Source organism: Periplaneta americana, chromosome 10 (genome assembly GCF_040183065.1).
Source record: "Periplaneta americana isolate PAMFEO1 chromosome 10, P.americana_PAMFEO1_priV1, whole genome shotgun sequence".
NCBI classification, from domain to species: Eukaryota; Metazoa; Arthropoda; class Insecta; order Blattodea; family Blattidae; genus Periplaneta; species Periplaneta americana.
In genome coordinates this window covers 119,725,253-119,750,689 of record NC_091126.1, presented here as the reverse complement: position 1 = coordinate 119,750,689, position 25,437 = coordinate 119,725,253, and the positions used below count along the sequence as shown (strand labels likewise).

Below are 25,437 nucleotides of genomic sequence, written 5' to 3'. Positions count from 1 at the left end.
CCATGAAGGCACTTGGGGGGCATGGAGGTAGAGCACCATGCTTTCCATGACCTCGGCACTAGAATGAGGTGGTGTGGTCGGCACCACGCTCTGACCGCCTTTTACCCCCGGGAAGAACCCGGTACTCAATTTTATAGGAGGCTGAGTGAACCTCGGGGCCGTTCTGAAAGTTTGGCAACGAGAAAAAATCCTGTCACCAGCTGGGATCGAACCCCGGACCTTCCAGTCCGTAGCCAGCTGCTCTACCAACTGAGCTACCCGGCCGCCCTTGGTACATGTCATATTTACAAATTAATAATATACAGGCTAATACATAAGAGTACATAGTAACTGTAATTAAACACAACACAAATACATATGCAAATACACAAAACTTGGAAAACTGTGGCAGAGCCAACTTCAGCTATAAGCCCCATTTGTTAGAGATCTGCACGGGCCATAATTCTTAGGCCCGGCCCATCTCGGCCTGATCTGAACCAGACCCGAACCCAACCAGAAACCTTAGATTAGCTAATAATTATCACCTGACTCGAACCTAATCCTGAAGACTAGCAGATAAAGCAGAGGCCAGAGACCACAGGGATCAAGAACAGCTGCAAGAGATTATCACTCCATTAGAAGGATGAGAAGAAGTAATCTCCCAGTTATCCAGGTCAAACAAATCTGGTCAACAAAATTAAACATATTTTTTGTTAAAACATAAAGAATGGGTGATTATTGTAGCATTTACTTTCTGCCACTAATTGAAGATGTCTTTGTAGATAGACCACCCATTAAAGAGGAGGAAAAAGTAATGTAAAAACTCCAAATCTTACTTTTGATATTCCAAACCCCATCTCTTTGCAAACATGAGGATATGACTTACTTTTATTTCAAATCATTCTATGTTATAATGTTAGCATCCAACTTTCAACTAATGTATTTTTTAAAGAAATCACTGTAATAGTACTGAAGTTCATGAATTTCTAACATCTCAAGTAAAAGTAAGTCAACATTAAACTTACAGTTCACAGATGGAGAAAGATTTTTCAATGTGGCTAATGCATTCCTCAGAGGCTTGCTTTTTCTTTCTTTCTTTCTTTCTTTCTTTTTTTTTAAGCATTCTTGGGGTGTAACTCGATCAGCTATTATCCCATTATCAGCTGAAATATTTAAGAGAGGGATATATGCTTATACTCAGATCTTTCTGAGTTTAGCCTACACTACCTACACTGAATAAACCAGTAATTTCACTTAAAACTTACTTTCATTACACTGTGTAAATACCCGTACAGTGGAAGACCTTCACCTGCTGCACCAGCTGACTCTGTAATATTTTAAGAGTGGAATTAATTCATAAGATATTCAATTCTGGAGAAAGATGATGTTTTATCATAAATGTGTGGACACTTCAAAGTCAGCAGCTGTAACAGTATTGTATTTTCTAATGTGCTATTAATCCAAACTCATTTTTAACAATAAGAAAGTGAAGCTGCAATAAAAAAGAGAGAGAGAGAAAACCAAGCAAATAGTTCTATTGTAAATAGAGTGTAGTCAGTTTCTCTTTTACCTTATGAAAAGATATTTTTCAGTTTTTCTGTACACAAAAAATCATTCACAAGTTTCAAAGTGAGAATCCTCACGGTAAAATTGAAATACAACTTAACATAATGTGGCCTAATCTAATTACAAACCCATTACAGAGAAATCTCAAAATAAATTCTTCAGTTTAGTGTACTTTCTATTTTTAGGCCTACATTTATAAATTTCAAATTCCCACTCAAATCCCACATAATATTATAATACAATGATGTTTAGTTTTTATGACATCCATTTCTTGTGACCATTTCATCATTATGCACAATTTATATTTTAACATTTTTTTTTTTAACCTTTGCATCTAATTTATCTACTGCTTGCTGCAGATTTCATATATAGTATGTGTGTTAGTTTTATTTTCAACATGTTGGCTGAAAATGTGTTTACATGTTACAGCTATTTCAGATTGGAAAAGGATCATACGTAGAATGTGAAAGAATGTTTTGTAGTATAAATCAAATTACCTGGAGATATTGTTGGGATGTCCAGTTTCACTTCAAAAACTAAAGAATTGCACTGTGAACCTGAATGGTAATAATAGAAATAATAGTATTATAAAGTAATACCGACATTAAATTAAATTTGTATAACAATTTTCAAGAATCTAATATTTTCTTTTATCTTTAAAGCTCATCATCTCTTCTTCTGACTCTTAATTCCTTACACACTAACCTCATTCGTGTTATTAGCTGCACTGGTATCAGTGGAACTTGGTTTAGTTACTACTTCGGCTGTAACAAAAGTAAGTAAATAAATAAATGAGTGAATGAATGAATAAATAAATAAATAAATAAAAAGAATTCAAACTTGTGTTATACAATTTCCTCTGCTTATTATGTAATAATTGTATAAATTAACATATAAGTGAACTTATGCATTGAATATGAATAAAAATCACTGAGAAATCACTCAATTGATAGGAGAATTAAATCACTTACCTTGGCTAAGTTTGGATTTGGTTTTGCTTCAGTTGGAGGGGCTCCAATTGTTTGTAGCCTGCATTGTCTCTCTGCAGCAGCAATTTTCTTTGTGTTCTTTTCCAAGAATTCAAATTTGCTTCTCAGCTGTTTTCAGGTCCTTGTATTTGTGCTGATGTTACTATATTCTTCCCATGCTTCATTCTATATTACTAAAAAGGAAGTAAAACTAGGTTAATTCCATATGCAACCTACAACATTAGAAGATATACTGTAATTCTCTTTTTCCCTTATCTAAGTTTCTATACCTAAATAAGCAAGAGCTTTTAATGGACGATTGTCAGTACAATATCAAACATGACTATACTGTACATAGAAACTTTGGAAAAAACTGAATATCTTCTGTTTCTGTGTTATTTTACGAGGTGTTGAATGTGCATTACAGTGAGTGATTATAGTCGAACTGGTAGCAGCAACAGATATTGCATTTTAGTGGAAACGTCTCTCCTCCTCATGCTGTTCTTTTAAAAAATAATGTTGGGCCCTATCTGTGATCGAATGGTATTATAGGACTAATACAAAATATCCGCCCATTTACTAACAGTAAAATACGTAGGCCTAACATACTGAAATATTGGTAATTTACTAGGAACAGTGTACCTTGCTGTACTAATGTTGGTTAGAAATCCCAGGCCAAAAACATCATTCATTATTATCAGTATCAGTGAACGTTTCTTTTGAAACGAGTTACTATGCCTTCGACCCATGATTTGAAGCCGTGTGTACATTATTTCTAGAAAAATTACCGAAATAGGCCCTATTCACTAATAATGTAGGCTATACAACAAACTGAAAGCACACTTAATATTAATTACAATACAAAAATAATTGCCACCTACACTTCTTGTGCAGTTACACATGAATAAAACAATGATTATGGAGAAAAACGCACTTTTGCTGGAACCCGCACCCGTCCTCTTTAGGCCTACTAATTAAAACCAAAATATTATCATATTGTAGGAATTATTACTATTCGAAAAGAAACATAACCTTTAAAATCTTACCTTTTGCTTCCATGTAAAGTTTCTTCATACAGTATGTCTAATTTTCTGTTCTTCACTCTGTTATTTTCTTGGCTGGAGCTTCAGCATTATAATAAATAATAACAATAATGCTTACAATAAAACCTCAAAATAAATAGTACCATATAAACACGGAACATAAACATGAAATACGCGGGGAAAGGTATACCAACGCAATAAATTTCACTACATTTTCAGTAACTTCATTGCCAACGTAATAAAAATATTACTATATCTTCCGGATAACAATCCTGCAGTTAAAATCCGCTGGTAGTACAGAACAAAATATTTAACTTCCAGATTGCTAAACTGGAGTATACGAATCTGGAGCTTTAACAGGCGATCGTAGTACAGGCCCTAAATAACACAAACAATCCTTGAATTATAACTCTAGATAACAGGCAACGTGGTACAACAACATGTAACATCGCCTGTCTCCGATTTGTAGCGAAGATACCCGAAGGGAACTTTGCTTCTGGAGAGGGGGCACTTTTTCTTTTGACAACTGTACATACATGCACAAACGTGAACTAGTGTGGCACACATTCATCGGAACGATGCCAGTTGTGAGATAACAGTGAACCAGTTAACACGTCATTGTGAGTGATTTGTGTGCCTGAATTATTGTATATTACATATTTACAATTTTATTTATTTCAATTTGTCGTTAGTTACAAAATGCCTAAAGTTTGTTGAAATCATCCTAACAACTTTTTTTATATATGTGGTGAAGTGACGCTCAAGTCCCAAAGGCGAAACCTTACTCCATTATTGTCTTGTATCGATCTTCCTACAGAACAAATCTACGGCGATCCAGAAGGCAGTCACGGTGTTTCGAGAAAGTCGCAGTTATATTAATAAGAATTAAGATTTAGGGTAAACATGGGTAATTACGTGATAATTTCATGAAAATTAATTTAAAATGCAAATGTGTAAATATATCCTTACTCCGATTTCACCTAAAAGACGATAATTTGCTGTACAAATCTGGAGACATAAAATATTGGACACGTTCTTGAACAAATGCCAAAAACCACTTTTACAATTTAAGCCTTCGTGATAGCCTTGGTAATTACGTGATATTACATTGATAATTTCGTGAGCGGTAGAAGAATTATGGAAAAATTAATTAAAGTCAAATGGAATTCTCATTTATTCTTACAAGGCTTCAAACATAGTAATTCCGTCCAATATTCATAGCAAGAAAACACAGAAATACATATCAACACATAATAAGAAAGAAATAAAAGTAAGAATTGAAATCGAAAAGGGATCTTCTTTGCCCTGAAAGGGTGAACACTTTTATAACGGACTTTACTATAACCTATATTACTAGGGTAACTCCAAAAGTAATGCGTAAAATTTCTTTAAAAATTATATTTTTATCCTACAGCATTGCTATATTCACAGAATGTAGATACATTCTTTAGGAACAAAATGTCACTTTTCCACATAATCCCCGTCCCTTTCAACTAGCTTATGTAACCTAGGAACGAGGGTCTGTAGACCAGCATGGTAAAAGTCTGGACCAACACGTCTGAGACACTCTTTAGCAGCGTGCACAAGGGAGTCATCTTCCAACCTCGTTCCGCGAAGAGATCCTTCAGTTTACCAAAGAGATGGTAATCGCACGGTGCCAGTTCAGGACTGTAAGGCAGTTGTTTCAGTGTTGTCTACCCGAATTTTCTGATCTGGTCTGTGGTCTTATGACTGACATATGGCTGTGCTTTGTCGTGCAATAGCAGAACATCCTACTTCTCCCGATGTCGTCGAACACGACTCAGTCGAGCTTGAAGCTTCTTGAGAGTTGCCACATACGCGTCAGATTTAATAGTGGTTCCATGTGGCTTGATGTCCTCAAGCAAGAGTCCTTCTGAATCGAAAAACACAGTAGCCATAACTTTTTCTGCCGAAGGTGCACTTTTGAATTTTCATTTCTTTGTTGAATTTGCATGATGCCACTCCATTGTCTGCCTCTGTCTCCGGTCCAAAATGGTGGAGCCATGTTTCATCTTCAGTCACAATTCTTGCAAGTACGTCATCTAGCACTTATCATTGGCACTTAGCATGATAACAAATCAAACAGAAGGTACACTGAACCCATTGCTTCCCCCTTTTCTTTTTTGTTATCACATCTTATCTTCAGATTTCTAAAATTCGTATTGTAATACAGATTTTAAATTAGTGTAAAATGTAACGCTTAATGCTCAAGAAAATTCCACCTCAAACAGCTAAGATTTCTATCAGTAAAGCTAAGCCTATATGGTGACTACAGCTGTATCCAAAATTACAAAAACATTTTTTAAAATTTCATTAAGATATAATAAAACATTGTAACAAATATCATAAGCTTACCTGTAGTAATAAGCCTGTAATGTAATTACAAACATCCACAAAATGTGTACGCCTGAAAAGTCGACGCTATCTTGCTCTCTCCAAACATAAAAGCTCACTGAAGCAGCTACAATAGCAATACAAAGCGTAGCTGTATGTTTCTGGAGACCGGATAACATATGCTTTCCCTTGGCGGAAATTTGAATCTCGTAACACCATTAGTTAGTTCACGAAAGAGCAAAGAAAAAGTATCACGAATAACCACTGCCACGAAATTACCAATGTTTACCCTATTTGAGCCAAACAAGATATACTGTAGTAACATTTTCACCAACACTTCCACACTCGCCACATACACTAAATCTCCAACCTTCCCCGCTATCCACACAAAACTTAAATTTTCCGTTCAAAATTCTCTGCTCAAAACATCGTAGCCAATCACTGACCCGTCATGATGTATGTACGTATGTATGTATGTATGTATGTATGTATGTATGTATGTATGTATGTATGTATGTATGTATGTATGTATGTATGTATGTATGTATGTATGTATGTATTTTTTATATTAGTTGAACGGCATGTCCCATTACAATAAAGGTAATACTACATGCCTTGCTACCTGTATGTTTACAATATAACACATTATGTCTCGTTTCTGTCACTCTCTAGGCGTATGTAGATCTGTTATTCTGTTGTGAAAATTTGAGTCTTTCATTATATCTGTTGCCTACTCTTATCTATCCTAGATTAAATTATCCTAAGTTTACTCGTCTAAATTTATAACATTGACATAATTTATGGATGTATGCATATGTTCTTGCATTATTTTAAGCTTTGTGAAAGTCCACTTGCCAGTTTTCCTTAACATTTCCCGCTGGAACGCTAGTCTTTCTTTGTCCAATTTCGGGCACTCGAAAAGGAGGTGGTCGACGGTCTGTTCCTCTGCTCCACACGCACACGACGGGTTGTCCCTCAGCTTGAATCTATATAAGTAAGCACCGGTTGTTCCATGTCCAGTTAGAAAATTTGTGACCTTTCCATTAAGTGGAATATTAACGCGTAACCTCTCTTTTAAACTGGGGAAAAACGATTTTGTCACTGCACCATTTATCGTGTTTTGCCACTCACTTTCCCACTTAACCACACTTTCTTCTTGAAGTTCCCGCATGATGTCGCTGACTGGTATCCTGTCGAAGCTCACTGGTAACTCGTTGTTGCTTGCTGCCTGCTTTGCCAAGTGGTCGGCCAGCTCGTTCCCCGCAAGTCCAACGTGTGCCTTGACCCATGCGAAGTGAATAGTCCAGTTTAATGTTTCCAGCTTTCTTATCTGTTTTCTAATTTGTTCTATCAAGTGGTGATGGTTATTGAAATTTCGTAACGAATGGAGTGTGATTCTGCTGTCGGTATGAATGGCTGCTGATTTTCGAACATCTTGCTGTTGTTGGAGTAATTCGAGCTGTTCTAGGGCTTTGAGAATGGCGTACTGTTCCGCTTGGTTGTTCGAGCACCGCCTGTGGAGTTTATATTGCAGCTGATGGACTAATTCTTGATCAATGAATATTGCGACACCTGAGCCAACTCCCGAGTCTCCCTTGCTGCCATCGGTGTAGATGTCTACTTTGTAAGTTTGATGACTTGATTTTTCTTTAATCAGGATTTTATCTGCTGGATGCGGCCATGTTGTGTAATGCTCTACTGTGTCAATTTTAATTCCCTCCTGGATCCTTTTCGTTCTTTCATATGCTGTCGCCAGCTTCTGAATTTCTATACCTATGGGTGTGTTTTTTGTTAGGATGCATAGTGCTTCGGATGACGTAGTTCGAAAGGCCTTTGCTATTTTTATATTTATGAGTCTCTGCACTCTTTGTAGTTTCAGTTTTTTGTGTCTTCTGTTGATGGCTTCAACCCACACTGGTGCCCCATACGTCAAAATCGGCAGTATGGCTCCTTTGTATATTATTCTCATAACATCACTATTTAGGCCCCAGTTTATTTTAGCAGATTTGGATAGCGCGTGAATAAGGTTAATGCATTTTTGGCTGACGTATTCTACATGCTGTGTGAAGTTAAATTTTTTGTCAAAAATTATGCCCAAGTACTTTAAGCTTTCTGTCTGCTGTAACTGTTTATTGTTGAGGTATATCTTGAGATCTCGTTCAATCACTGGTCTTCTTTTTGATATAACTAGCAGTTTTGATTTCTGCTCATTGAAGGTGATTTTGTTTTCTCGAGCCCAGCTTGATACTTTCTGGAGTTCGATATTGGCGTAATTTTCTAGTTCTAGAGCGCAGCTTCCTTTAACAACCAACATTACATCGTCCGCAAGTGCAATAACCTTTGTGTTCTTATTATATTTCAGATTCAGAAGTGAATTATACTGTATGTTCCAGAAGCCCGGTCCGCTGCAGGAACCTTGTGGACATCCTTTGCTGATAGTTCTGTTTATGGATAGACAGCTTGCTGAGATTGTAGCGCTCCTTTCACTGAAGTAGCTTCTGGAGAGATCGTAGTGATTCCTTGGGCATTTGAAGCCTCTTAATGAAGTTAGGATGCTGGGCCACCATGCGGCGTCAAATGCTCCTTTGACATCTAGGCTGATAAGGACAGCCATCTGACCTTGGGTTAGGGTTTCTAGGATTAATTCTTTCAGGTACATCGCGGCATTGACGGTGCTGGTTTGTGGTGTGAATCCAAATTGATTTTATTCATAAGATTATTCTTATGTATGCGATGCATTATCCGTTGTATTAGAAGCTTCTCTAACACCTTGCCTGCTACGTTGAGTAGGCTGATAGGCCTATATTTACTTACATCGTCACAGTTTTCTTTGCCCGGTTTAATTATCGGTTCAATTTTTGCATGTTTCCATCCACTGGGGAAGAAGCTTCTCTTTAGACACCCGTTATATATAGCTGTGGTGAATCTCGGCACTAGTCTGAACACTAGTCGAAGGATCTCTGCCGTGATTCGATTATCACCTGGAGCTTTGTTTGTGTCCATATTTTCTATTACTGATTCTATTTCTTCTCTTGTAAATGGAGTGTCATCCTGTGTATCTAGTTCTTTCGTTACTTCATGTCTGATTGGTCAGTGGTATTCATTGTCCTCTTTTTCTTCATCAACCGGCGCAAATGATTCCATCATGAAGTTCAGAGTCTCAGCCAAGTCTCTGGTGTACTGACCATCGGGTTTCCTTATGGTCGATAGGGTGCAGTTTTGTGGCACCTTCCCAGACGCAAGCCTGTAGACTGCGTTCCAAGGATGAATGTCTGTATGTATGTATGTATGTATGAATGTATGTGCGTATGTGTGGATGTATGTATGTGTGTATGTATTTTTTTAATATTAGTTGAACGGCATGTCCCATTACAATAAAGATAATACTACATGCCTTGCTACCTGTATGAATGTGTGTATGTATGTGTGTATGTGTGTATGTATGTATGTGTGTGTTTGTATGTATGTATGTATGTATGTATGTATGTATGTATGTATGTATGTATGTATGTATGTATGTATGTATGTGTGTATGTATGTATGCATATATGTATGTATGTATGTATGTATGTATGTATGTATGTATGTATGTATGTATGTGTATGTGAGTATTTCTATACATAATTACAGCAAGCCCCATTACCTAAGTAATACTACATGCTTTCACTTTCTATGTAGTACAAATATATATATATATATATATACAATAATTACATTTTGTTAATCTTAATTTACTTAAAATGTCTATGTATGTATGGTTCTTATGTTGTATCACACATGTTTAACACTGTAGTAGTGCCTGTTCGTGTCACACATTTCTAAACTCACTTTTAGTTGCTGTTTTATTACACATTTTTGTTTTAAACTATATTAGTCCCTGTTTTGTCACAAGTTTATAGATTTTATAAATTGATTAAACACTTTGAGGTAATTGTTTATAACCTGTTGGTAAGTCACTGGCCAATCTCCTCCGTTTATCCTGATATCTGTCGACCTGGTTGGCGAGTTGGTATAGCGCTAGCCTACTATGCCCAGGGTTGCGGGTTCGATCCTGGGCCAGGTCGATTGCATTTAAGTGTGCTTAAATGCTACAGGTTCATGTCAGTCGATTTACTGGCATGTAAAAGAACTCCTGCGGGACAAAATTCCGGCACATCCGGCGACGCTGATATAACCTCTGCAGTTGCAAGCGTCGTTAAATAAAACATAATTTATTATCCTGATATCTCTTATGAGCGATGTCCTCTTCTGTGTGGTGTCTGCGCATTCATAAATAAAGATGATTCACTGTTTGCTGTCCTCCGCCACATGTACATGTTGGGTCGTCTATGATGTGGAATCTGTGAAGATATGACTTGGTTCTGCCGTGTCCTGTGAAAACATCTGTGAATTCTCGAGTTGAAGGTATTGATAATTTTAGTCTCTGCTTAATTGACGGGAAGAAGGACTCGATGTTGCACCTTTGGTTGTTTTATTCCATCTCTCTTGTCATTTCTGTATTCCTATTTCCTTTATTTCTGTAGCTATTGTTGATTTTGGGTTTTTTCTGTAAATGATTTCTATAGTGTCGTCGTTAGCAGCTTGCTTTTCTAAATTATCTGCCATTTCATTGCCGGCTATGCCTATGTGGGTTTTAACTAAGCTGAAATTGATTAACCACATGTTTTGTGGAATGGTACGGACTGTTTTTAGGATGTCAGCTATTAACGTGTTCTGTTTCTTATTGTCATTTATTAAACACAGAGTTATTTTACTGTGTGTGTAGACTGCTACTCTTTTCTCCGCACTTATACTCTCCTGTATTGCTTCAAGCTCTTGCAAAGCCTTAAGAATTGCTATTTGCTTCGCTTGATTGTTAGAGCATTTTGCATCCAATCGGTATTTAAGCTGGCGAATTGGAGTTTCTTCTTTGAATATAGCTGCTGCCGCTCCCACTTTATTTCCCATTTTACTTCCATCTGAGTATATTTTATGGGATATTTCATGGCTTCCTCTCCTTTTTAATGTCAAAATCTTCAGTTGAGTGAGTCCAGTTTGGAGGATCCAAGGGTGCGTCGTATTGCATTCCACCATGAGTTGCGTTATATACGTTTGATTTTCGATTATTGTTTGATCTATCGCTTGTATCCCGGCTATAATGCATGATGCATCATATGACACTGTTCTGTAGGCTTTAGCGATTTTAATATTGCACAGCCTTTGAACTCTCAGTAATTTTTCTCTATTTTGTCTGTTCTTTATTGCTTCTTCCCATACTGGTGCTCCGTATGTTAATATTGGTTCTATTGCCCCCTTATATATAGTGCTTAGAGCTTTGTTGCCAAGTCCCCAGTTGAGCTTTGCGAACTGTGATAGAGAGTGTATAAGACTTATTGATTTGTCATGTATCTGTTGTATATGTGTGTGGAAGCAATAGTTTAGCTCAGTCACCTGTTGCAATGGTTTGTTATTGAGATATTTAATCTCTCGTTGTGGCTGCTTTTCTTTCGTGACACTAACATAACTTTTGACTTTGTATCGTTAAACTAAATTTTATTTTCCTTCGCCCAGAGTTCGATCTTTTTGTTATCCTGATTTGCATAATTTTCGGCCTCCACTGCACTGCTGCCCTTCGTCATTATTAATAAGTCGTCTGCATAAGCAATTACTTCCGTTCTGTGCGAAAAGTTCAAATTGAGCAAAGAATTATATAAGATATTCCAGAAGCCTGGACCGCACGTAGTCCCCTGTGGACATCCCTACTCTACTTCTCGTACTGACTTGTATTCATGAGTGCAAAGTGCAGCTGTTCTGTTCTTAAAGCAGTGCTTAGATAGGTTATATAAATTCTTGGGACAATCTAGTTGTCGTAGATTGTTGAGAATACTGCGTCGCTCTACTTCCATAAGGTCGTATGTCCATTTTTCTAAATTTTACAGGAAAGAGAATTAAAGATAATTAAAAGTTCAAATAGCTGCGATAAATCTAATTTTTATTCAATGGACTTGCAATTTCTGTCAATGTCTACTTAATTGGGTACAATTTTATTACCATTTTCGCTGATGTCACAGGACTGTTCTCCTAAAAATTAAATGAGATACGACCTTTTGGCACAAACATTGCTTACTTTTTTTGGACATATGTCCCTGGCATTCTTACGAGAAACTATTATTTTAGCGAACTAAATGTCTTTTTACTGAGAAAATATAGGAATGCCATGATAGTTAACTATAAACAACGTAACTATTATAACTACAATGTATATTAGAAGAAAGTTGTTGCCTATCTTTTCACATAAAGTTTTTATTCATAGTCACTGTCATCCTCTAAGTCTGGTTCTGGCAATTCGTCTCCTTCTTGGTTCCTTTCAGTTTCAAATAGAAGTCATGATAGACTCTTGGTATCACACCATCAGCACAAAGCTTCAACAAGTACTTTAACTTAGCTGTGGTTATTGCAAGTGGAGCCTTGTACTTCTGATGCATTTCTACGTGTTTGTATTGATGTCCTCGTTTGACGGCACGTGCAAGTAATGTTAAAAATTCAGCATCAGCATGATTTGTCTTTACTTTCATTACCTCTGTGTCATATTTACACACCTGTATGGCCTTAATATCCATCCATGAAATGTGTTCACCTTTCGAAGTACTAGACAAATGGTCACTTGTAACGGATTGCCGTAGCTGCTTCAAATCCAGAAAATCTTCATGAGATAAAATCTCTACAGTATAAGGATGTTTGATACAGGAAGACTTAATGATTGCAGCCCATTCTGTTGGAGTGTATACAGGTACATTCTTTTTCGCTCGTTCGATTGCTGAATGCATCGAATCAACTTCCATATCTGTGTGGCCTGTCTCAAGAAATTTATGTTCAATGATTTCAAGTTTAGTTGTCTTCACCAAATGCAAAAGGAGACTTGCAATGAATCTGTAAGCATGAAAATACAATAGTCTAGTTGTATAATTTTCCCAATTTTATACCTAGTATTACTAATTACTGCAATGAGTGAATAAATGAATTAATGTTACCTGTTACGATTTTGTCCGCCACAGGAATCTGAAAATAATGACACGTGTGTAATATCTGCTGGAAAATTCTCCAAATGCTTCTTCAAACAGGTGCCAATTTCATCAGAACCACGTTTACCATCCTTCTCAGTCCATAAGTAACAGCTTCCTTTTTTAGTTTCTTGATCATAAATGGTGAGATTATAGGTACAAAATTTTCTTGTATAATACAGTGTTGAGACCTGAGAACATGGAGTATAGAGCACAGATTGCAGGTCAAACGTGAAACTCTTGAAGTTACTGACGTTCTTCGCTTTCTGTTTGTCATTCTCTTTCTCTTTTCTTGCATCATCTTTGTTATTAATGTGTCTTTGATATTGAATTCCAAAAGCGTCTTTTTCTGCTGGAGTCATGTTATTGTATTTTTCACATATTCTGCAGAGATCCTTTTTTGGGCGATGAAAAATTCTACGGTACACATTCCCTTTTACAGGTATAATTCCTTTCTCTGCGCTCCATGTCTTATATAGACGGTACATTTTTTGGATATTCAAGTCGGCACTGCTTTGTAGATGACTTTCGGCAATAGTGGCTCTCCACTCAAGGAAATAAGTTAATGTGCTCTCTAACACCTTCAGCAGCTTGATCATTTGTTTTATTTGCAGGGATATGACGACCACGTCGATCATCTGTTACAAATGAAGGACCTCCAGCTTCCTTTTTTCTTGGCAGTAATTACTGTTTTCTCACCAATATTCAGGGTGCCCAAAAAGAATTTCTTGCATACCTACAATGAAAACAAATTAGTTAAACATGGTGTTTATTAATTCTATAATACTCTCCACAAACAACATTTTATGTACTCACTTTTAAGTTATTTAGTTTATACTCGTGTGTTGTTTGTCGTTTAAAGCTATCAGACCCACTAGAACGCCGTTGTTTCACAGTAGTTTTGGTTACATGTTGACACAGGAAGCCACGCTGCCTTTCATAGCATCCAGTTTCCCAGTATGAGTCAAAAATTTCCTGTCGTTGATAGTCAGTAAATTTTTCCATGCACTTAGCTCTGCATGTGCAACCAATATCTTTCATTCTCCTTTGGCCAACGACCTTGCCAGATGCTGAAATGTATTGCTGACCTCCATTTCTTAATCTTTTCCTTTGATTTTTTTCCAAGATGAGGAATCAGCCTTTCTTTTGCGTGTTCTGTTTTTGTTCCTTTTTTGAGATTCAGTAGGTTGAAATATCTCTTCAATAGTGTCGGGAGGTAACGACAAGTTGGTACTATCAGAATCTGAATCATTTGCTGAAAAAATATTAATCTTTATCAAAATTAAATTTAAAATGTTTTACATAACGTACAATTTTAGTCATATCAATTCGAGAAAAAGTTCTATAAGTATGAATATTACATTTAAATAATTACCATCTTTTTCTGGGTCATATTCTGAAGGAGATTGCTCAAAATCGGTTATATCTTCAGGACCTTTGTCATCCTGGCAATCGTCATTCTTGATATGCGAAACTGTTTTAGACGTTCTTGGTCGCAAAGTTGCGTCCACTCTTCCTGATGCAGTTGGTATTTGTGTTCCAAGACAAACATCAGATGTACATTCTGTCTCTCTGATAAAAAAAAATGTGATGGACATTAAGCACTTCACTTACCTACCGGTACGTATTGAAAACATGATTGATAAATGAATATAAAAGTATTTTACGCATATTTGATGTGTAATTTTAATTTAGCATTACCGATACACGGCTACAGTCTTCGATCGATTAAACATATTTTTATTACCTTGGGTCATTTGTTTCTACATTGTTGGAATATATTTGATTAGATTAAAAATCCAGTATGATATTGCACGTACATTGGCATTAATTTATATTTCAATGTAACTAAATTTCACTATTTTCTGTTACAGTAGGTCTAGGCATTTAATATATATTATTAAAATTAGCACGCACAAACTCTGTACTGGATGTTGAATTAAAGTTCAAACTTTATTTAGCATCGGTATATTAAAAGCGTTTAGTTACTTTAATAAATTGCTCACTTTTGTTTTTGAAAGATTATGCAGTCCCGGTATTTATTAAAAGTAAGAATTACGATTTTAGATATTTCAACAGCGTAGGAATAACATTAATTAGCACTGACGGAAATTAACAATTACAGAATTCTTAATAATCATAATATCGTGTTGTGGAACTGGTAATGAAAGAATATAACCTAACATTTATCCAGGGTTACATGCTTTAATAAATAAAAATATGATTTGTTATTATAATATACTATTATTGAATACTTGCTTTGCATTTGTTGCACACAAATTGTCTGCATTTTTCTTCTGAATTAACTCCAAAATCAGCCTTGCACGTGAACCCATTCTTCCACCAGATTCCCGGCAAAACACCAGACTGTTAGTTGAAGAGACTCTCAATAGGAAGTTACGCACTGGCGCGAGAATTCAAATAATATAGAGTCAGAAAGACGTTTGTATGACATACGACCTTATGCCCATTAATATAGTATATTCAGAATTTCTGCCAGAACGTTGTATACGCAACATACGACCTTTTAGTTCTAGAACTTTTCAAAAGAATAACATACACCTATATGGAATACACGTCTAAGTTACTGGAGAGTTGTTTTCAACATATGACCTTTTGTCACAAGATAGTTCGTATGTATTTGAAGTGAATGAGCACATAAACCCATTTTCAGTGAAAACTTGACATACGATCTTCTGGCAGTAAAGTGACGACTGGTCCACCAGGCTGCATCAAAGGCGGTACATCCAGGCTTATGAAGACGATGTAGCCATGCAATTGGAGAGTTTGTAGTATGAAGTGCTTCACTGCCATTGCTGCATCTACTGTGCTTCTCTGGGACATAAATCCGTATTGTTTCTTGTTTAATAAATCTCTCGAATTTAAATTATGGAAGATTCAGCTTTTCCAGACTTTACCTCCGACATTGGGTATACTTATGGGCCTACATTTTTTTACACTGTCATTCTCTTCTTTACCAGGTTTGATTAGAAGTATTATTAGCGAGTACTTCCATTGCTTTGGTAAAGTAGTGTTCTGTAGACATATGTTGTAGACTGTGGTAAAGAGGAGCTGGAAGAATTCAAATGCCCTTTGGAGTATGCCACTCGTTACTCCATCTTCTCCCGGTGTTTTACTTGGATTAAATCTTCTTATCACTGCCAGGATTTCTCCTTGTGTGAAATCTACGTCATTTGGAGTGTCTATGGGTTCCTCAGCATTTATTCTTAATTGTATATGTTTTTCACAGATGTTCTGATCATTGTCTTTCGGGATGAAGTGATCCATCATATATTCTACTGTGCTTGCTGTGTCCGTGGTGTAGGTTCCATCATTCTTTTTAATTTTTGCGAGTGAGCTATTCCCTTTTAATTTATTGGCTGATATCTTATATACAACATTCCAGGGGTTGGATTCTTCTGCAGAACTGCAGAACTGTTTCCAAGATTTTAATTTTTCATATATTTTTTTATTGGTACTGATGACAACCTTCTCGGTACTTCATTTTCCTTTCATGGCATAGATTTTCGTCGTTTTTTGTTCTTTGGTACCGTCTTCTAAGTGCGTTCACCTTTTTTCGCAGTATAGTTAGTTCTGGTGTCCACCACGGGACAGTTTTTCCGTTAAAATGTGTTCTCTTCCCCGTGCTTATTCGAAAGGACGCTTTACATGATTCACTTTTGCACTTTTGCAAGTTCCTGAATAGTAGTTCCATATTTTCATATTGTCTAGCCCTGTTGGTTAGTTCTTGATCTAACTCGGTATCATATCTTTCACACTTCAACGTTGAACTAAGATGTGTCGCTAGTTGGGAGACGAATTTCTTATAACCTTCCGAGGTTAAATATCTCATTCTCTGGAAGGTTTTAGTCGTGAACGGGTTCACTGCACCTATCTTGAAGAATATTATCTTATTATCGGAGCAGCTTTCTTCATCTCCTATGCTCCAGTCTGCTATATGCTCTAGGAGTATGTGGTTGGAGACTGTTAAGTCAATCCAACTTCTGCCTCTTGCTGTCACAAAAGATGGTATTTCTGTGTTTTCGTTCAGTATATGTAATATTGACTCTAAGGAATTCCTCCAATATCTTTCCTCGGTCATTTTCGTCAAACCATAGCTTAGTTCTTGCATTCGTGTCAGGAAGTATAATTAGTCCGTGTCCTTTAGTGTGATCAAGTATTGTATTCATTTTCTTCAGGTCTTCCTCTATCCCAGAATCTCCGTCAAAATATATGCTTGAGGCATAAAATAATTTCTCCTTGTAATTGATTTGAACCACAATGCAGTTTTCGTCGGAGATTTGGCTGCTCGTTGTTGCATCAATATCTTTATTGTTTATAATTAATGTTGCCCTCTTTCCTCTATTGCCGCCTGTGTATACTCTCATTGCTTTGGGTATTATTGCTACTTTATTATTAATGTGTATGGCTTTTGCATGAACACTATGTCAATGCCGTGATTAATGACAAGCTGTATTAGATTACTGGTCGCTGTCCTCGAATGATGTAAGTTAATTTGCAGGCAATTGAGTCTGTCATTATCCATGATAGTAGTCGGTGTTTAGTTGGTACCGTTTTATTGATGCTTGATAAGAAGGACAGTTTTTGCAAATCAAGCTTTCAGGTATAACTACCTGTAAAACTGATTTGAAAAATTTCGAGGGAAAAATTGATCCGGGGTCGGGTATCGAACCCGGTAACTTTGGTTAAACGTACCAACGCTCTACCAACTGAGCTACCCGGGAACTCTACCAGACATTGGTCCAACTTTTCCCTCTATATCCACAGACTTGAAAGTGCGCTGACAACCGTCAAGCAACCAACATTGAGTGCACAATAACTCTGTGTGACTTAAATTGTGGTTTTCTGTGAACGAACAGTGACGTGTATTATGCAAATCAAGCTTTCAGGTATAACTCCCTGTAAAGTTGATTTGAATAATTTCGAGGGAAAATGGTTCCGGGGCCGGGTATCGAACCCGGGACCTCTGGTTAAACGTACCAACGGTGTACCAACTGAGCTACCCGGGAACTCTACTAGATACCGGTCCCTCGAAATTATTCAAATCAACTTTACAGGGAAATATACCTGAAAGCTTGATTTGCATAATACTCGTCACTGTTCGTTAACAGAAAACCACAATTTAAGTCACACAGAGTTAGTGTGCAATCAATGTTGGTTGCTTGACTGTTGTCAGCCCACTTTGAGGTCTGTGGATATAGAGGGAATAGTAGGACCGGTGTCTGGTAGAGTTCCCGGGTAGCTCAGTTGGTAGAGCGTTGGTACGTTCAACCAAAGGCCCCGGGTTCGATACCCGGCCCCGGAACAATTTTTCTCCCGAAATTATTCAAGGACAGTTTTTGTCTAATGCAGAGAATGCTGTTATGTGTATGTATGTGTGTATGTATGTATTTATTTATTTACTTATTTATTTATTCTTGTGTAGTTAAGGCCATCAGGCCTTCTCTTCCACACCACCAGAAATACATATACAATAACAGAAATAAAAAGGAAAAAAAAAACACTATGAACAAAGTAAAGTCACACAAAAATATACACAGGTTGCAGTCACACAAACTTTAAATGAGTGATTAAGTATAATTAATTGTATCCTAACTAATTAACTAACACAAACAAGAAACTTGCGAATGTATGTATGTATGTATGTATGTATGTATGTATGTATGTATGTATGTATGTATGTGTGTATGTATGTATGGAATTATGTATGTGTGGGAGTATGTATGTACGTATGTATGTTTTTTGCATATATGCGTGTATGCGTGCATGCGTATTTGTGTATGTGTGTATATACCTATGTGCGTGTGTGTGGGTGTGTGCGTGTATACATACATACATACATACATACATACATACATACATACATACATACATACATACACAGATTCAACCGTAAGTAATGTTATTAATTTGAGGGGGGTTTTCTTTGACATAATTTATTTCGTTTTGATCGTTTTCGAAAAAAAAAAATTATATGAAACATATAGGCTATTGTGGAAAAGCTGTTGATTTAATTCCGAACATTCTCAGTCAATTTAGGACAGCATTGTGTTATGATAATAAATATTGAATGAATTTTAGGTTTGTCCCTTAAATGTGAAGAAATTTGTTGCGAACAAATGTAAGTTTTCGTTCTGCAAAGGAATTTTAAAACGTAATGCGCTCTGATAACACTGTAAAAGTTATTACCTGGAGAGAGGCAGCACGGAAATGCGAGGGGTGTGTGGAAAAACGAGAAACGTAAACATGACACACACAAACGCTTTTAAAGACGGTTCGGGAAATTTGATTTCTTGCATGTAAGTTTACCAGTTAGTAATTAAAAAATTGTAATTAAAATTGAGTAAATCTTTGTCCATCGAAGTGCTATTGTTGGCATTATAACTCTGTAAAACCTTACGTCACCTAATTGAATAAATTTGCTGATATGTTCAAAATTTATTACTGTGGTAATTTTTTTTTCAAACGCTGCCTGTTTGTCCTTTCCTTCTTGTTCATTAAAAAAACACTTCAATTGTAATTATCTTTGTTGTCAACTTCACTCTGTTTCTTTCCCATTTAAATCTCTATCTTGTCTTATTTCAGGCATATAACTTTAAGCAGTCACTTTAATGGTAAAAAAAAATCCATATTCTTTGAAAAGGAAATTCACTGTAAAATAATAAATGCAGTCTTAATTTGTAATAGCTTATCAAACCTTACAAATAACATTGTATACCACATGTTGCCACTAAGGATAGGTTCAATTATAATAATTAAGTTCTTGGGGTTGTTTCTTCATAATCCTCATTGGCAGATGAAGCAGGAGGAATCTAATCATCAGTGAAGTTATCACGGAACATATCGTCAGAACTTTGATATCCCACTTTCATTCTGCTGATAGCTGTGTTTCTTATAGAAAAAAGTACTGGTATACTGATATTTGTTTTCAATTAATTATCAATGATCTGAACACATTACTCATATATTTATAAATATGCCATGAAAATTACAAATAAAATATAATATCATGCTTAGCTGTGTATAACACATATGAAATTCTTGGATCTTTACCGGAGAATAGTAGCAGCTTTCAGTTAGAACTTTGTTAAAATAAATATTTTCAAAAGTTGTCATCAGATAGAATTCTGTCACATTGCTAGTTCGTTCATTTTACTGAAATGTGTTTATAAGCTAGACAGTACTGTGAGGAGTGATTACAAATGAAAAACATAGTTTTGACAATTTTGTTAGTTAGTTCCATATATATATATATGTCCTCTCCAGGAGCAAGGTGAAAGAAGTGCTGGAGGAGAGTCATGCTGGAGTGACTGGAGGCCACCTGGGAGCCAACAAGACGCTGGAGAAGCTAAGTCAGAGGTTCTACTGGCTGCATCAGAGAACCGACACGGAACAATAAAGCCGAAGTTGCGACACCTGTGCAGCCAGTCGCGGACCAAGGACTCGCAGCTGGGGAGCCATGCAGCAGTACAACTTGGGAGCGCCTTTTGAAAGGATCGCCATCGACGTTGTTGGACTGTTCCCGGTCACGGATCGCGGGAACCGCTACCTGGTATTCGCCATGGATTACTTCACAAAATGGCTAGAGGCGTACGCGATTCCCAACCAAGAGTCTTCGACGGTGGACGACGCGCTGCTTGAAAACTTCATCTGCCGATTCAGGGTGCCCCAGGAATTGCATAGCGAACAGGGGCGCAACTTCGAATCCTACCTGATGGGAGAATTGCTCGAGCGTCTGGGGGTGCATAAAACCAGGACCACTCCCCTCCATCCACACTCCGATGGTATGGTGGAACGCTACATCAAAACCGTGGAAGAGCACCTGCGGAAGGTGGTGTCCAACCATCAACGAGACTGGGATGCCAGAATCCCACTGTTCGTCTTGGCCTACAGAGCTTCGGTCCACGATACAACAGGGATGACACCGGTAAACGTGGTCTTCTGGAGAGAGCTGTGCCTGCCCTGTGATCTGCTGTTTGGCACGCCACCCAGCGCCGACCAGCCAGCGACTGAGAAGTTGAATGGTGTCCACTAACTGGCCAGAGAGCACCTCAAGATGGCCAGCGACAGGATGAAATTGCGCTACGACAGAATAGCCAACTCTGCAGGTTTCCAGGAGGGCGACCTGGTGTGTCTGTATCGACCTACCAGGACCATAGGAAAATCACCAAAGCTGCAGCGTGCCTGGAATGGACCATACCGCGTGGTGACCCGGATCAACGACGTGGTGTACCGCATCTAGCGACAACCCCGAGTGAAGATGATGGTGGTGCATCTGGACCGTCTAGCGGCCTACCAAGGGACTGTCCGGGACGGCTAGCTCTAAGGAGGGAGCAATGTGACAGCCACCTCGAGACTCGAACACGCGTCCCGCAAGAGTTGCACGGGAGTCGACACGGGCTTCAAGGTGAACTGGTGGGGCGGCGCGTGGCATGGAGAGGAAAGGAGTAACGGTGGCATTCTGGGCCGTGGGAGAGAGGTGAAGTAGCAGCTGGTGACTGAGCGGAGAAATCCAGTGAAGTCTGGGCGTCTGTCGATTGTTCGCGAGGTCGCGAACTCTCCAGAAACTATGGCTTAGTAATAAATACAACGCGCAAGTGAACGCGAGTCAGTCAGCCCTTCAGTAAGCCAGTGTTGTTACAGGCATATTTGGACAGTAAGCGAGTTAGTCTTGTGTAGCAGTGAAGCCAGCTTCGAGACCAGAGCGCGACTTGAGTTGTGCCCATAACTGAGGAGCCTGAAGCCCGGAGTTCGAGTGCAGTTGACCGCACTTGGGGGACCTGAGTTCGAAGTTCAGCGGATCGTCTCTGAAGGTCTGGGGTTCGAGATTCTGTGAACGCGAGTGACTAAGCTAGAAGAAATAGCCAAGACAAACGAGCTGTGAACTCAGAACTGACAGTTCTGTGTTGTAAATAGTGCTTTGTGAAAATTAGTTAAGATTAACAGTTTATTGTTGTTCGTAATAGTCCAAGTAAATTATCATTGTCGTCTGTGGAGTGCACTAACGAATACTGCGTTACTGTGTGGAGAGTAAATCCTATTGTTGAGACAATAAAATTACATTGTTGTTCAGTATAAAAATTTACACTATATTACCAAGTTTTGCACCCTTCACAATATTTGATGATCTTACATCAGTCGTGATATCCTAAGCACCAGTGCTGGGTTCTCTTGCATTTCTCTTTTAATGTTTTATTATTCGATCAACAGGAAACTGTCTCCGAAATCATTAGCTAACGTATTATTCATTTATTATCTAATGATACTCTGCATGCATAATCAACTCATCATTAGCATCATCTGTCTGCTGCTCATTAAAAGAGCAGGGAGAATAAAGGCAATAATCTGAGTTTCAATTAGAAGTTGTTCAGATTGACTTGTATTAATATCTTTCTACGAGTGTTATCATACTAATAATTCCAAACTTATCCTCTGGCGTAGCTCAGACGTTATTTAGTTAGATTTCATAACCGAGGCTGTGCTTAAGTGTAGGCTCGAATGTCGCTTGGTTTGATTACATTGTTGGGTAAGTTTTACGAGGTTTTCTCCAATTGTAAGGAGAAAGTGAGGTAATCACATGGCGAATCTTTCAACTCCTCTCAGAAAACATTGTTTCGCTATCAAACATGCCAAAAGCAGAAGGAGCATGCAGGAACAGAAAATTCTAAAATATTAACAATATATATCATTTGTCATTTTTGCGCCGTTATTCAGAGATATATAAGGACTATGAATCAGGCTAGAACACAATATATTTTAAGTAAGTGTGTTCAATGCAACAGTGCTGCAGGTCGTTGAGTTGAAAAGGTATTGAATTTCATTGATCACTGCTTACATCCAACGCATTATATGCTGAATCCTACTAATTGTGGCATAATCCATCTAATCGGAAATCCAGGAAACGCGATGCTGAATGCTGTACGGATAAATATAACTACTCACACAAAGAGTTTAATGAAAATAAACTGCTATAAAGATTGGAAACTCCTCATGGTATTGTATGTGTTGAAGTGGCAAAGGTCGCTCAAACTCATTACGAATGAGTGACAAAAATACGCGAGCAAAAAATTCACAGAATTGTTGGTATTTCACTTAATTAAGTTTGCAACTGCAGATATGATAATGATGCATATCATCATCATTGACAACTGGAATAACGATTGTGGTAGTGTGGGGAAAATTCAGTAAAGTAATGATTTTAGATGAGGAACATTTGAGAGAGGGAAATTCTGCACCATATAAATAATAAATCTCACACTGTCCCTATATATATGTATAGCGATATTTCCTTACAAAAATGGAAAATTAATTACAAAACCAATATTCATTTATCAGTAAGTTCATTTCAAACAGCATCTGCATCGAAATTTAGTATTTTTAATACGTCTGATTTTGTGCAAAAAATGTATAAACATATCGTTATAGAAGATCTCTTACAATAACTTGTCCATTTTTACATGACAAATATATTTTATTTACGTCAAATAACATAAAATTTTAAAATAACGTGTAAATTAAAATAAGAAATAATTCGGAAAAATATTTATACGTAAATATCTCAAAAAGTCTGTCAAATCCAACGAAAAAGAAAATGGAAATAACAGAAATTTGCTTATGTAAGAAGATCGTTAGGAAAATCTAGGCGTGATAAAATTAGATATGAAATAATTAAACATAAAATGATCATTGTAAGTGGAAATGGCATCACAGAAGAAACAGAGACCAAACAGCTGAAACGGTACGGACATGTTCAGCGTATGAACAATGTAGGAATAGATTTCCTAAACAGACATTGATCTTGGTACCACCGGAGAAAAGGAAAAAGGGAAGGCCGAAAAACCGTTGGCTTGAGGGAATCTTGGACGATGTGGAAAGTAGACACCTCCAAGATGTCAGTGGAAAACCAGAAAAGAATGGGCTTTGGTCATCGGAAGACGACGTCATAAACCAGTTATATATATATATATATATATATATATATATATATATATGACTCCGCCTCGTCCGTTCACTAGAATTGTCGTTTCTCCTCGTTCAGCTGGGTTAGAGGCTTAGCGATGTTGGCGTACCCAGCTACGAACCTTCTGTAATAAATGCAGAGGCCGAGAAAGCGGCGCAACTCCTGTTTGTCCCTCAGTCTCGGCCATCCTCTGACGGCTTGTAGCTTCTCCGGGTCTGTGGCCACTCCGTTGGTCCCTACTACGTGCCCCAGCTAGCTGATCTTCTTCTGGAACAGATGACATTTCTTCGGGTTCAACTTCAGCCTGGCTTGTCGCAGTCTCTCGAACACTTTCCTCAGGTTCAACAGCTGTTCGCCGAAAGTCTTGCCGACCACGATGACATCATCAAAGTACATCAAACAGGTGTCGTATGTCAGGCCTCTCATTACGGACTCCATTAGTCTCTGGAATGTAGCCGGGGCTTTGCAGAGGCCGAACGGCATAACGGTGAACTGCCAAATTCCCTGGCCTGGTCCTCCGGCTCTAGCACCTACTGCCACTATCCTGACTTGAGACCCAACGTCGAGACCCACTCTGCTCCGGCCAGGGTGTCCAAGGTGTCTTCAATTCGTGGAAGGGGAAAGCAGTCCTTACTGGGGAAGTCATTCAGTCTTCTGTAGTCCACACAGAAACGCAGGTCCCCATTCTCCTTTTTCACCAGCACCACAGGTGATGACCAAAGGCTTTCGGATTCCTCGATGATTCCTCTTGCTTTCATGCCCTCCAGTCAATCTCCCTCTGTTTAGCTAGAGGGACGCGTCGAATAGGTTGTCTGATTGGGCGAGCACTTCCGGTGTCGATGCGGTGCTGAACTTTCTCCGTTCTCCCGTAGTCGTTTTCGGACAGACTGAACACCTCTTGAAATTCCGTCAGTATATCGTGGACTTGTCTTCGTTCACCTTTGCTTAAATTCCCAGCCAATTCTCGAGCCAGCTATATCAGTGATGTGTCTATATCTGGACGTGGTCGGTGACACTCCTCGTTATCTGTTAGAGACGTCACAGACACCACCGACTCGACGCTACCTAGTGCAGTTCCACTACGCAGCTCCTTGTCCCGATTGTTGACATTCAGGACCCTCACCGTTACCACCTTCTGATTCGGGAGTAGGAATCTGGCCACATAAACCTCATCTATCGGAGTTGTTTGCGAATCGAGGAGCAGGTTTCTCTTAAGTTGTCCGTCCAGTCTTGCCGTCACCACCATCTCGCAGCCTGCCGGGATTGTCACATGATTCTCCAGGGTGAGTTTGCTGGCCATGGTTTGGTCTTCTACGTCCCTCAGGAACACTTCATCCTGACCAAAACGGAGGATACGACGCAGGACGCCCACAGTCGCATCGAAGATCCGCATGGCGTCGAGTCCCAGGATGACGTCTTCAGTGATGTTGGTGACGAACACCCACATCTCCATTCTCCTCTTTCCCAAGGTCAAATACAGGTTCTAGCCTGAGACAGTACTTAGC

At 38.2% G+C, this 25,437-nt stretch overlaps 1 protein-coding gene and 1 long non-coding RNA gene across 7 annotated transcripts in view; one reads left to right on the top strand and one right to left on the bottom strand.

Moving 5' to 3' along the window:
• Positions 1-25,437, top strand: part of LOC138707980 (F-box/LRR-repeat protein 2-like) — a 1,260,080-nt gene that overhangs the window by 101,740 nt on the left and 1,132,903 nt on the right. The gene's annotated exons all lie outside the window — the stretch shown is intronic.
• On the bottom strand, positions 276-3,941 carry LOC138707978 (uncharacterized). Of its 2 annotated transcripts, XR_011334513.1 has the most exons (7): positions 3,395-3,941; positions 2,517-2,707; positions 2,251-2,309; positions 2,043-2,102; positions 1,245-1,306; positions 1,005-1,142; positions 276-663 (listed from the first exon to the last, which is right to left on the bottom strand). It is a non-coding gene; the product is annotated as an uncharacterized lncRNA (long non-coding RNA). The 2 variants fall into 2 exon arrangements; XR_011334512.1 differs by lacking the exon at positions 3,395-3,941 and having other exon boundaries at positions 2,517-2,788.